Source organism: Lytechinus pictus, chromosome 3 (genome assembly GCF_037042905.1).
Source record: "Lytechinus pictus isolate F3 Inbred chromosome 3, Lp3.0, whole genome shotgun sequence".
Lineage (NCBI taxonomy): Eukaryota > Metazoa > Echinodermata > Echinoidea > Temnopleuroida > Toxopneustidae > Lytechinus > Lytechinus pictus.
The window spans coordinates 71,829,877-71,844,109 of NC_087247.1; positions in this window are offsets into that span (position 1 = coordinate 71,829,877).

The window sequence follows — 14,233 nt, forward strand, 5'->3', positions numbered from 1 at the left end:
CAGCGTACCACAAGTGCAGCTGGCCCTTTGTTAAACAATGTAGGACATTTTAAAAATGTCACCCGTCACAATGGTGTAAGCTTTCAAGCTATTGAAAATGTAACGATACAATCTTATATCAATGTCTTTACTACAACGATACCCGCTAATGACGTAATATCTGCCTCTCGCATCTCTAATGGTCGCATAGCTGTGTACCTAAAATCCAAAGAAGCTGTTATCAATGCTGTACAACAAGGCCTTGAGTATGAGGGGGCCTTTCTTGAACTAACCCCCCTTGTACGGCCCACTACTCGAGTCATTTTATCTAATGTATACCCAGAACTACCGAATTCTGTCTTGACTGAAAATCTAGCACCTTTTTGCAAAGTTGTGTCCGACTGCAAACCAATACCTCTAGGATTTAAAGACAAGCGTCTAAACCATATTATGAGTTTTAGAAGGCACGTTCAAGTGTTAGTGAAACCTAACACAACACTTCCAGATAACATCAATTTCGTGTTTTCAGGTATGAACTATCGTGTATTTATTTCAACTGAGTCAGTTAGATGTTTTAACTGTGGTGAATTTGGTCATATTTCCCGCAATTGTAAGAAACCTCAAACGAGCACAAATACTAATCAGTCAAAGACAAACGCTGCCCCAGTTTCAAATGACACGAGAGTGCGCCAGCGCGGATCCTCCCCGCCTCTCACTACGGTTTCGGACCCCATGCCACCATCACCTCCCCCCTTGGCGGCAACTACAATGCCCCCACCTGTACCCACCTCCTCTGATTTCCCTAGTTTACCACCTCGTGATCGTGGGCCCCTTTCAACCTCAGCCACCCCCTCGCGCATTAGGAAGCCTCAATCCTCCCCACTGCACATACCTCTGACATCACCTGCTCAACCGTCCAGCAATTCAACTACCACGCCCATAGTCGTGTCCTCCAAGTCCCCTCCCCCCAAATCTATTTCTGCGTGCCCTTCGCCTGTGTGGAAAACTCCCCCATCACCTGTCCGAACTTTCTCTGAAGTTGTTTCAAAACGTAAGCAACTAACACCCGAATCAAACGAAAACAATACTACTCTTACTACACTGAAGGCCCCCTCTCCTCTTCGGAAAGTGGCCAGGAAAGCTCCCTCCTCCCAAACCGAAACCGTAGACTCTCCAACCCTAACACAAGTCCTTGACTCCCAAACCCCCAATATCCCTCCTACCCCATCCTCCACAGTTGGAGATTCATCTACAGACACTGACTCCATGACTTGGGAAGATGCCCAAACGGATGAAGATATCCCGAAGGAAGATGCACTCCCATTGACTCAAGGCCCCCTCTCCCAAGGCCAAATTGTGAAATTTCTATCAAACGTGAAAGGGCGGAAAAAGCCTGCCCAGATTGCACGGAAATATACATCAAATATTCCAGGGCTAGTTAAACAATTAAAGCCCCTGAAAAACAGCCCCCTAGTAAAACGTAACATGCAGCAGAGGATATACAAATTGATCAGCACTCTGGAGAGCTAATTCCTTTTTACCTTCTCTCCATTCATTACGTACGCTCAAGTTGCTATAGCCATAATGGCACTGTCAATGCTGACCCTCAACACCGGAGGATGCTCCTCCCAAACTCAAAACGCCTCCTTCCGAGTTTATGTTGAGCAAATTGCATGCAACCCGCTCGTTGTATTTTTACAGGAAACTTACCACCTTAAAGATAGCAATCCCTGCTGGAGCAACTGGTCCCATAAACCTTTTTGCTCACCCGGTATTACTCGAGGGTCAGGAGTGACAACTTTGGTCAATAATTCTCAAGTCGATATTTTATCTACTTTTATTGTTTTTGATGGCTATATATTGTATAACAAGCTCTCCCATAATAACTGTATTTATCATGTATACAACACACTCATTCCTCAATCTGATGAAATGGCAATTAAAGCTATTAATGCCCTTAATTGTCATATCTCCACCTGTTGCGAAGATAATATTGTGATTGTGGGTGATTTTAATTGCACTGAAAATCCTGCCATTGATCGTTTGTGCACGCTCACAGAACGCAGACCTAAACTTGTTACGGCTTTGCAAAATGTTCTGAATAAATCTTCTCTTTGCGATGCATGGCGTTTTCTAAATCCAAATGAAAAGAAATTCACCTGGCAACGGCACAATCCAGCCAGTGCACATGGCTTTTCAAAGTCTAGATTAGATCGATTTTATGTACCGTCGTGTCTAGTTTCTTCTATTCATACGTGTGAAATTATACCTTGTTCCTTATCTGACCACTCTGCAGTTTCTCTTACTTTGAAATTCCCAATACGGGCTAAAGGAAAAAGTGCATATTGGATTTTCAATAACACCCTTTTGGAAGACGAAAGTTACATTGATATTATTCGTCTTTTTTGGTCAGATTGGCAAAAAGAAAGAAATGACTTCCCGAATCTTGCATCTTGGTGGGATTTCGGAAAGGTTCATATAAAATCAATTACTCAAATGTATAGTAAAAAAATAGTACAAAGGAAAAGGCAAGCTCTCATAGAAATTAACAAGGAGATTGATAAACTTCAGAGCGCAAAAGAATCTAGCCCACAAGATAAATATACTCTCGACGAGCATAGAAATGCATTAAACTCGTTACTGAAAAATGAAGCACGCGGAGCTCTTGTGAGGTCTCGCTTTAAATACACAAATGAAACAGACTCATGCTCCAATTTTTTCTTCAACTTAGAAAAAACGAATTCCTTATCAAAAAGTATATCCCGCATTCGGCTCGCTTCGGGACGTATTTCGGAGAACCCTTCTGAGATAAAAAAATCATGTTCGGGATTTTTATGAATCTCTTTACACTCGAAAGCCAACTGACAAAAGCGCCATCAATAGTTTACTTGTAAATATCAAAACGCTTGATCCGTCCTTATCAAAGGACCTTGAGAATCCAATATCTGTAGAAGAACTTGATAATGCTGTCAAGCAGCTAGGTAAAAATAAGTCTCCTGGTATCGATGGACTTACCTCTGAATTTTATCATGTCTTTTGGCCCATGCTCAAAGATGATTTTCTCGAAGTTCTTACCTCCTCTCTTGAATCTGGATTTTTACCATACTCCTTTAGGAGGGCGGTCATTACTTTACTCCCCAAAAAAGGAGACCTCGCTGATATTTCAAATTGGCGTCCCGTCTCCCTCCTCAACACAGACTATAAAATTTTTGCTAGGCTGCTTGCCAGTAGGCTAAAATCATGCATTTATCATGTTATTGGAAGAGACCAAAGTTATTGTATCCCCGGTCGTTCTATTTATGACAACATTAATCTCATTAGAGATATTTTGTTCTATGCAAACACTGATAATATTTCTTTGGCTGTATTGAACTTGGACCAGAAAAAGGCATTTGATAATGTAGATCACGTTTATTTATTCAATGTTATGAAACGCATGGGCTTTGGAAGTCATTTTATATCCTATATACGAATTTTGTATGAAGGGGCTGAAAGCCTCATTAAAGTGTGTGGATCCCTGACAGCTCCTTTCCCCTTTGAGAAAGGAATACGACAGGGATGCCCTCTATCAGGGTTGCTATATACTCTCGCCATTGAGCCTCTCCTGAACTCACTAAGAGAGAACGTGTCAAATCATGCATTAAATATCCCTGCTATTAACAAACCTTGTGTAGTATCTGCATATGCAGACGATGTATCGATATTTGTCACAGCCGATGCTGGCTTTGAATTAGTTGAACAAACTTACAATATGTTTAGTCTGGCCTCTGCTGCATGTTTAAATACAAAAAAATCACAAGGCCTTTGGGTCAGCCGTTGGAAAGGGCGGAATGATAAACCCCTCAACTTTTCTTGGAATAGTGAAGGTCTCCCCTTTTTAGGAGTTCATTTAGGGAACACGTTTAATTATTCTAAACAAAACTGGATTAAATGTAAAGAAAGACTTAATAAGACTTTCATTTCGTGGTCTCGTTTATCGAACTCACTCTCATTTAAAGGCAAGGTATTGATTGCAAACCAGCTCGCTGCATCAAAAATATTTCATGTTCTTGCAGTTCTTTCTCCTCCTGAAAATGTATTAAACGAACTTCAGAATTTAATTGTGAATTTCATCTGGTCAAATAAGCGGCACTGGTTAAAGAAAGAAGTGTTGTATGAAAAACCTGACGAAGGAGGGCTGGGGCTAGCTTGTCTCCAAGCTCGTGTTCTAACTTACAGATTTTCGATTATTCAACGGTTTCTTTCCTTAAATTCTCATCCAGTAAACGACTTTATGGCTCATTTTCTGAGACAGTATTGTAAATTAGGATTTGATTACCAATTGTTCTTTACAAGAATTGATCCTAAGTTTTACACAAGTCTTCCAGTTTACTATAGTGAAGTTCTGCGAGCTTGGTTGACATCTGGAGCTCGAATTGTGACACAATCTCTCTCTTTCAGCCATGCAATTAACATGCCCTTAAATAGTTTTCATATTATTGATGCAATTGATGTTGATAATTTTTTTCCGACGCGCCTGATGGCATGCGGAGTGAAACTAGTTCGCCATTTGATAAACCACTCAACTGGTCTTTGGATTGAGAGTAGCTGTCTCCAAAAGAACTTTCCAAGAGGACTTCGACAACCATCATCGCGTCTCATCGAACGTGAAACATTACTCATTCGAACTGCACTCTCTAAAGTTTTCCCTACATATTTTAATGACTCAGGCTGTCAACACAAATACTCTGATCTATTGTCTGCTCCAGTTACTCCGATCAACTTCACTCTGGCTTCTTCCGAAAATGGACTTATTGCTTCTTCTAAAGCTATCTACAGAATCTACAGGAAAGAACTAGATAATACGACAATCTTATCAAGCTCACATTGGCATGATACTGGATTTCTCGATCCATCTACAAAAGTGAACTGGCTATCTATCTATCAATTACCAACACCTAAAAAAGAGGCTGATATTCAATACAGACTCCTTCACAATATTTTACCGTCGCTCACTATACTCCATCATCTTAATACAGACATTTCTTCTTTTTGCGGATGGTGCGGAGAACTAGGAACCATTCAACATCTGTTCATCGAATGTAAAGGAATCCAACCTTCTCTCAATCTTCTTCATAGACTGTTGAACAATCTCCTCCCCTCTCTCAAACTTAATTTTGACCTATACTGGGCACTCATTCCGCATGCCAGAGGGCGTGACAGAAAGGTTATCCGCCTTGCTAATTTTCTTATTATTAGTTTAAAAAGTACCATTTATTTTATGTACCGTACCTCAAATTTCACCGATCCACTTATTATTTGGTTACATCCTCTCAAAAACAGAATACTCTATGAATTTACTTATTACAAATTATGTTCTAATATTGATGCCTTTTTACGTAAATGGTGTATGAATAGATTACTTTTTACAATTAACGAGGGCAGCATTGCATGGCTCATTTAACATTTGGTTTTATAACTCTGTGCTTGTAATCAACCTGATCTCATTTGAATGTTTATGTCAAACTATTCTTTTATTATATACCTGACTTTTGTGATTATAATTTGTAAATAAAGTTTTCATTTGAAAAGTCAAAAAAGTCTTTCTTTCTTTCTTTCTTTCTTTCTTTCTTTCTTTCTTTCTTTCTTTCTTTCTTTCTTTCTGTCTGTCTTTCTGTCTGTCTTTCTTTCTTTCTTTCTTTCTTTCTTTCTTTCTTTCTTTCTTTCTTTCTTTCTTTCTTTCTTTCTGTCTGTCTGTCTGTCTGTCTGTCTGTCTGTCTGTCTGTCTGTCTTTCTTTCTTTCTTTCTTTCTTTCTTTCTTTCTTTCTTTCTTTCTTTCTTTCTTTCTTTCTTTCTTTCTGTCTGTCTGTCTGTCTGTCTGTCTGTCTGTCTGTCTTTCTGTCTTCCTTCCCTTCTATCCTTTTTCTAAACCTGCATTAGCGAATTATGTCTTCAAATGTCATTTTTATTTGTTATTTGTTAAACTGCATTTGATGTTAGTGTTCTTTTTTAGCACCAGCTAATGAGGAGAGTCTTTTAACAGATTGTTTTGTTTTGATAATCCCCAGGCATTAGTTGGTGTTCTTTCTTTTTTTAGTGTCTTTTTTTATTTGCTATTGTATATTGGATATTGTATGATGATTATTTTCAACGTAATGAATTTGACTACTGTTACGAGTATAATGTGTACCTGGAAATGAAAAAAAAATAAATAAATAAATAAAAAGGGCTATCAACTGTAAAGATTTTGTTAAATGGTTCATTTCCTTAAGATCTCATTCGTCTAAAGTCTTGAAATAAGACTATAAATCTAAATTGTAATGTAGATTTTTTTAAATATATACTGTATATATATATATATATATATATATATATATATATATATATACAAAGAAAATGAAGGAAAATTCCTTTTTTTTTAGTAATCGAGAAAAAAATATATATGTATATGATTAGAAAAGGCGTAAATATTCTTTTAGAATGCAAGCGCCGTTAAAATAAACACCAACCAACCAAGCAATGTGGAAAGAAAATGTTTTATATACAGAAAGATAAAAAAAGCATGAGACAGCCAAAAATAAGAATTGATAGAGATTAAGAACTGACAGAGGAGAACAGAAGTGGAGAGAGAGAGTAGGCTACATAAGGTGGGAGATCTTTTAGAAACTAAACAACAATAGAAATGTTTAAAAAGGTGAAAATCAGGCCAACTCAAAGAGGAGAGATAGGCCTCAGGATACAGCAAAACATCGAGTTATCTATTGTATCATTCATTTTTGTACACTAAATATTCATAATAGTTTCAGCATAATTTTTCAACAAAATTAATGTAATTTTAGTTTTCTGTAACAATAGATACACTGACAGACAATGAAAAGTGCGCTCAACTTGAACTCTCAAAACATATCAGTCACTCTGACTAGTTAATTGGGTCAGCTGGGTGCAACTGTTAATAGTCATATCTGACTCTTGTTGTATTTAGTAGAACATAGATATTTCTGACTAGAATAAACGTCAGAAATGTGGCTAGACATGATATGTACCCAGCTGACTACCGATCTAGTCAATTTGACTTTGTGGGACCAGTTAACAAATAACGTAGGCATATTCGGAGAAAAAGTATGTTGCTTGTGTTGTGTAGTTCAATTCAATTCAATTCAGTTCAGTTCAATGTTTTATCCAATTCCGATAAAATTCAATACAAAGTATAGAATTAGAATGGAGTTATACATTATACAATAATAAGGCAAGAAAATGTAATGTAAAACAAGAGAATAAACAGAGATACAAATGGCAATAAAAAGATATATTATTGGTGGTCACAAAAACCTATCAAGGTTTGTCAAGACAACCACCCTTATATAAATAAAATAAGTCTCATTAAAATTGCAAATGTAGTATAAATCCTAATTCAAGTGCCAATATAAAATTCAATAATTGAGATCACTTGATATATAAAAAACAAAACACATTTTACCAGACAAATCCATTACACAAACACACAAGGAAGTAAAAATCCTTGCTTTCATTCACTATTGATGAAATAAAATTTCGATTTCCTGCTAAATCATTCGTTGAACTAATCTTATTTTTACTTAAAGATTGTTCCAAACAGCTGGAGCACGGTGTCTAAAAGAGGATGATTCATAATTTTCATTTACAGTCCATAAGTGATATTTATTTTGTCTTGTATCATGATTATGTACATTTACATCTAATCAAACATTGTCAAGAGTGAATTATGGATTATGGCCTATATTTTGTTTTACGTTAACAAACTAAACAAACTAAACTCCATAATTCACTGTCTTGAAATTATGAGTTATAAATCTAATGATTCGATAATTCTGAGTAACGTTTCCTAAATAAAACTTGGGTATAGGGTCGGCGCTATATACAGGGAGCATTTGGGCAATCATGGGGCGATCCTGCACCCTATGCAAAAAAGATGCACTTTGCTTGTGTATATTTTTATATTATTTGACTCAATAAAAGGTAAAATTCTTGACCTTTTCCCCCATGCAAAAATCTGATTTTGTGATTGTGATTTTTACATATGATTATTCAGAAAATAATATCAGATTTAACACTTTTTCCTTTCCTTCAGTGGCGTATACTTGCGGGGGGGGGGGGGCAGCCGGTGTGACGCATAATGCTTTTTTAGGCAAACACATTTCTAAAATGCGCCATGTTGGTAACCCATTAAAGTCATTAAAGCCATTGATAAATCTCATATTATTGGAATATTCCTGGGCCCTGTCTTACAAAGAGTTTCGATTGATCCGATCAATCGCAACTATGGACGGCCAGCAACATCAACATGTATTGTTCAAAATATTTTCTAACTATGCCATGTATGATGTATATTCATGCATTCATTGTTTTCTGGAAAATTCCCTGTGCTTCTTTCTGTTTACAAAGGACATTGTGCCCATTTCCTGTAGAAAAAAATATGACAGTGATGGATTTCCATAGAGTTTTGATTGGTTCAATCGTAACTCTTTGTAAGACGGGGCCCTAGACTTCTCCAAGGCCTTTGATAGATAGATAGATCATGATATTCTCTTATACAAACTCTCCTATTACGGTATAAGAGGAAAGGCCTTGTAGTGGTTCAGGAATTACCTAACTAACAGAACACAATACGTTTTTATTAATGGGTGCGAATCTTACTCGGAAAATATAAAATGTGGTGTACCTCAGGGATCACTCCTCGGTCCCCTATTATCTATATTGTTTATGAACGATGTACATACATCTTCAAAACTATTATCTTTTATTTTGTTCGCTGACGACTCCAATATATTTTTCTCCCACCGTGACCCGACAATCTTACTTAATATAATGAATTTAATGAATTCTGAATTGAAATCTGTACACAACTTGATACGGGCTAATAAACTATCTCTGAACATACAAAAGATCAATTACATGTTTTCAGTACCTCAGTATAAACACTTCCTGGTGATTAAAATTAATGGGGTTGATATTGACTGTGTCCAATCAACAACATTTCTCGGGATATTTATCGACAATAAACTGTCATGGAAAACTCATACTGATAGTCTTTTGTAGAGTGATCTCTATTGGTGTCATTAATGGGGGCGTCGTGGTCTAGTGGTTAAGATCCTTGTCTTTAAATCTGAGGGACGTGGGTTCGATTTCAAGCCATGGCGTGTTTTCCTTCACCAAGAATTTTATCCATATTGTGCTGCACTCAACCCAGGTGAGGTAAATGGGTACCGGCAGGAAGTAATTCCTCAAAAAGCTGTGCGCGCCGGAATCGGTAAACTATATATATATATATATATATATATATATATATATATGGATTTCCATAGAGTTTTGATTGGTTCAATCGTAACTCTTTGTAAGACGGGGCCCTAGACTTCTCCAAGGCCTTTGATAGATAGATAGATCATGATATTCTCTTATACAAACTCTCCTATTATATATATACAAACTCTCCTATATATATATATATACAATATACTTTTAATACTCTACTCAACCCTCATTCTCCCTTATTTAAATTTTAAAATATGGAATTTTATCATGGGGAAATTCACAGATAACTCAGTCAAATAGAATTTTGTTGCTTCAAAATCGAGCTGTCAGGATAATTGAAAATGCCCATCACCGTTATTATACTAACCCGTTGCTTAAAAAGATAAAATAGTAAAAGTACACGTTCTCTACCTCTTAAACCTTGGAAATTTTATGTTCCAGGTATAAAAAAAAACCGAATCACCCATTGTCATTACTTCACTCTTCACCAAAAACACTGACATTCACATAGACAAGCTATTCAAAATCAATATCACACCCTCTAACTAGAACGACACTTGCACAAAAACTATAATTTATACAGGTCCTAAATACTGGAATGGTATCCACCAAAGCATTAAACATGAAAACAACGTTCACTCGTTAAAAAAAAACATCTAAAATGTTCATTTATTCAAAAATACCTTTTATAATACATACGGATTCTCCATTTGGCACAATACTTTGACTCTCGATCCTTTTTCTATTCCCTTTCTATATGAACACGATACTCGTTTCCATTTTTTCTTTGTTTTACTTCTTTCTTCCTTTCTTTTTAATTTGTGATGTAACTGTTTTTATCTTGACCTATTTTTTCCTTCTCTTTTTGTTATAAAAAACCCATAATGCTCTTCGTTATATTTTATCATAATTATCCATGGTTAAAATCAGAGGGGCTTACCAATCAATACAAGCTTCTTTTTTTTAATAAGTCCCTCATTTTCATTTTCATACGTTATCTATGACCTGTAATTCTCAATAACTTAATTATCAAAGTGTGTTAACAAAACTACAGCTAAATTATTTACCGATTACTTTTGTATGTTATTTGTAACTAAAGTATCTATTATGACGTTTATTCTGCTTTGTATATTGTGCATCTGTATGTTTGTTGTTATGTTTATTTGAAAATGAAAATAAAATAAACTGAATTGAAAAAAAAGAGAAAAAACGGGTTGCCCGATCTATCTCTATGAATGCATCTGGAAGTCGCTTTGGTACAGCACCAGCAATAGTTAAAAATATATATATATTTATATATTTAATGAGAAAAGTCACCCTAACGAAAAGTTTGTTGTAAAAATACCAAAATGTGAATACATATATCTCTCTGATTGATCTGATACTACATTGTAAACTCCTGAAGAAGACAGAGGACCGTCGAAAATTCGAGTGAATAATAAAGACTTTATTGGCAATCAAAGCATTATCATCAGTATTATTTTGTTACCTTACTAAAGCCAATACTTGGTGAATGTTTGAGAAAAATCCATCAAAGATTAAGAAAGTTAATTAGAAATTTATTTTTTCTTTATTTGTAACGTCCTATGAGTTCATTCATTGTGAACAGACAGTATGTCTGGAGTTAAGTTCCAGGGGCAGTCAAATTTATACTGTACACATGCGTGACCAAAAAACGCGTTTAAAGGTGTGTTTTTTCAGTTTTGAACGCTGGCCGCGCGTGCACTCGTTAAGGGTATCGAAATTTTCAAGAAAGGGTGATTTTGAAAGACTAGCCAATGGTCAATCGCGGGGGTCAAACGTATTTAGGGTTTTTTTTTTCCAAAGTTTTTTTTTAAAGACTAGCCAAACGTGTTTAGAGTAAATGTTGTTCCCCAAGCTTTTTCTTCCTCTTTTCTGAAAAGTGTTCGGGTTCTTCCCGATTGAGGTATTTTAACCCTAACTGCACTGGGGGTATGCGATACCCATGAATAGGCCTATAGTTTTGTCTATTTAAGATTGTTGTTAGCAAGTAGACAAAACTTGTTTAGGGGTCATATTCTGGCGGCAACTTGTTTAGGGGCCAAAATGTGTAAATGAAGCTCGCGAAAAACTTGTTTAGGGGGCCATTTTGCACACAGAGAAAAACTCGTTCGGGTGTTTGGAAATAATTTGGCCACGGCATGTGTACAATAATACATTTGACCGCCCCCTCCAGGGGGGATTAAGTTGTTCCCTCTTGGTAGAAGCATGGACCTAATGAGAGACTGTCTGGCATTTATTCATGAATTCACTAACAGAGCGCGTCGTCCTATGAATTTTGGCTATTGCTTAAGCCAGTTCGTAGTTACACTCTGCGCATGATCAGAAGAGTCTGCGCATGATCAGAGGAAGGTCATTTGTACTAAAGTGACATGGTGGTTTAAAATTTAATGAGATAAGCACCAACTTCGATGTCTTGAATATTCATATATTTTTTTGAATTGTGTTTTTCATTCACATCCACAAAAAACAATGCGTCCACGAATGACTGGTATATTTCACAGTTTGCCAAGTACATTGTACAACATCCTCTAATATGCAATTTTGCATTCAAAGTAGAAATGCAACAAATACCTTCATAGAGTGTTCATTGATGTGCTATTCTAGTCAATCTGGAATAAAGACTATAATAAAGATATAATAACTGGGCGTTGTGGCGTGCGCTTGAAATCCAAGCTGTGGGGAAGTTATACATGTATAAATTGATGAAGAGGTTCGAGCGGTATTCTGAAAACGTTCTTATCTTAATTTTGTTCTTATCTACGTCACGATCTCAAATTGGTATTCTGAAAACGTTCTTATCTTTTTCTTATCTTTTGTTCTTATCTTTTTCTTATCTTGCTAAACATCCTATGCTGAGCGCGTAAATGTATTACTCGCGCATATAATACAAAAGCGCGCTAAAAAGATAAGAACAAAATGAAGATAAGTGGTATTCTGAAAACGTTCTTATCTTTTCTCTTTCTTATCTTTCACGATATTTATGATAATATTTAAGATAGCTAGAGGGTTATCACATCTCACGATGACCGTGTTCTTTCTTGCTTAAAATCGATGGCCACTAGTAGTAACAAGTTTTTCTCCCACCCTTTCTTTCATTCACCCTTTATTTTGCCTGTCTCTTTTTTCTTTCTTTCTTTCGACCTTCATTTCGTTCTGTCTTTCTTTATTTCATTTAGGCCTATTTATTTTCTTTCCCCTTTTCTCTCTTTCTTTCTGTTTTTCTTTTCCTTTCTTCCTTCACTTTATTTATTGTTGTAATCTTTTTATTTCTTCATTTTTTTAGGGAAAAGTATATTTCATTTTTTTCTTTATTCTTTCTACTAATCTTTCTTCGTTTTTTTCATTCATTCTTCATTTTTCCTGCCTTTTTATTTTCCCTTTCTTTTTCTTTCCTTCTTTGAATCTACCTTTCTTTTAATTTTTATTTAGTTTTCAATTTTGCTTTACTTTTCCTTTAATTTTTTTATCTTCCCTCTCTTGTCTCTTTCTTTCTCTCCCTCTCTTTCTTTATTTCTTTGTTTCATTTTCCCTTTTTCTCTCTTCCTTCACTTTTTACATATTTTTATTCCATCCTTTTTTACTTTCTTTCATTCGTTTTTTCTAACTTTTTTTGGTTCTTTATTCCTTCATTTTATCCTTTTTAATCTTTTATTTTTTACTTTTTCGTTTTTTTCCCTTCTTTATCTTCCTTCAATTTTTTATCCCTCTTTTTATCATTGATTATCATTCTATTTATTCCTCCTTTTTCTTTCTTGTATTCTTTCCTTTTTTATTTCTTTTCATTTTTAAAATTTTCTTTTAAGTTCCTTTTGCTTGCTTTCTTTCGTTTACCTTTTCTTTCTTTCATTGTTTTCTGCATTGATCCTTTTATTTTTTCAATTTCTGCTTCATTCTGACCCTTTTCTGTCTTCTTACTTACCTACTTACTTTACTTCTTTCTTCCTGCTTTATTCTTATTCGTAACAGCTTTCTTTAACTTTTTTCTTTACTTTCTTTCTTTCTTTATTTTGTGCACATGTCTCGAAATTTCAATCAGTCATTGCGTATAAAATGCCTATTTCGCGCAGTGCGCAAGAAACAGTGCACGCGCAGCGCCCATGATATTCTCTTCACATAAGGAACGCTTTTATTGGTTAAACTGCCAATATAAAGCGCATTTTGATTGGTAATATCTTAAAAATGGGCGTGTTGAAGATAAGAAGGAGGCAGTCCTTACAGAGATAAGAACGCGTTAAGAAGATTTTCAGAATACCGATTTGCAATGATTTTAGCGTCTTCTTATCTCATTGAGATAAGAACAAAGATAAGAACAAAGTTAAGAACGTTTTCAGAATACCACCCCATTCAATTTCTTCATCCCGCTATGTAAGGCATGCATACGTAATATATTGCTTTGAAATATGCCTATCTTAATGAAAGAAATGAAAGGTCATTTGACCAAAATTGTCCAAAAGTAACTACGAACTGGGGCGGTATTCTGAAAACGTTCTTATCTTTTTCTTATCTTTTGTTCTTATCATTTTCTTATCTTGCTTTCCATCCTATGCTGAGCGCGTAAATTTATTACACGCGCATGATACAAAAGCGCGCTAAAACGATAAGAACAAAATAAAGATAAGTGGTATTCTGAAAACGTTCTTATCTTTTATCTTTCTTATCTTTTACAATATTTATGATAATATTTAAGATAGCTAGAGGGTTATCACATCTCACGATGTTCGTGTTCTTTCTTGCTAAAAAAGATGGCCACTGGTAATAACATGTATTCTTTCCATCCTTTCTTTCATCCACCCTTTATTTTGTTTTCACCTATTTTTCTATCCTTTTGTCTTTCTTTATCCATTTTCACTTTTTCTTTCTTTCTATCTGTCTATCTTCCTTTCTTTCATTCTTCATTTATATCTTTTGCTTTATTCTTTTGAATTTTTTAATCTCTTTTTTATTCTTATTTTATTTTGTTTCA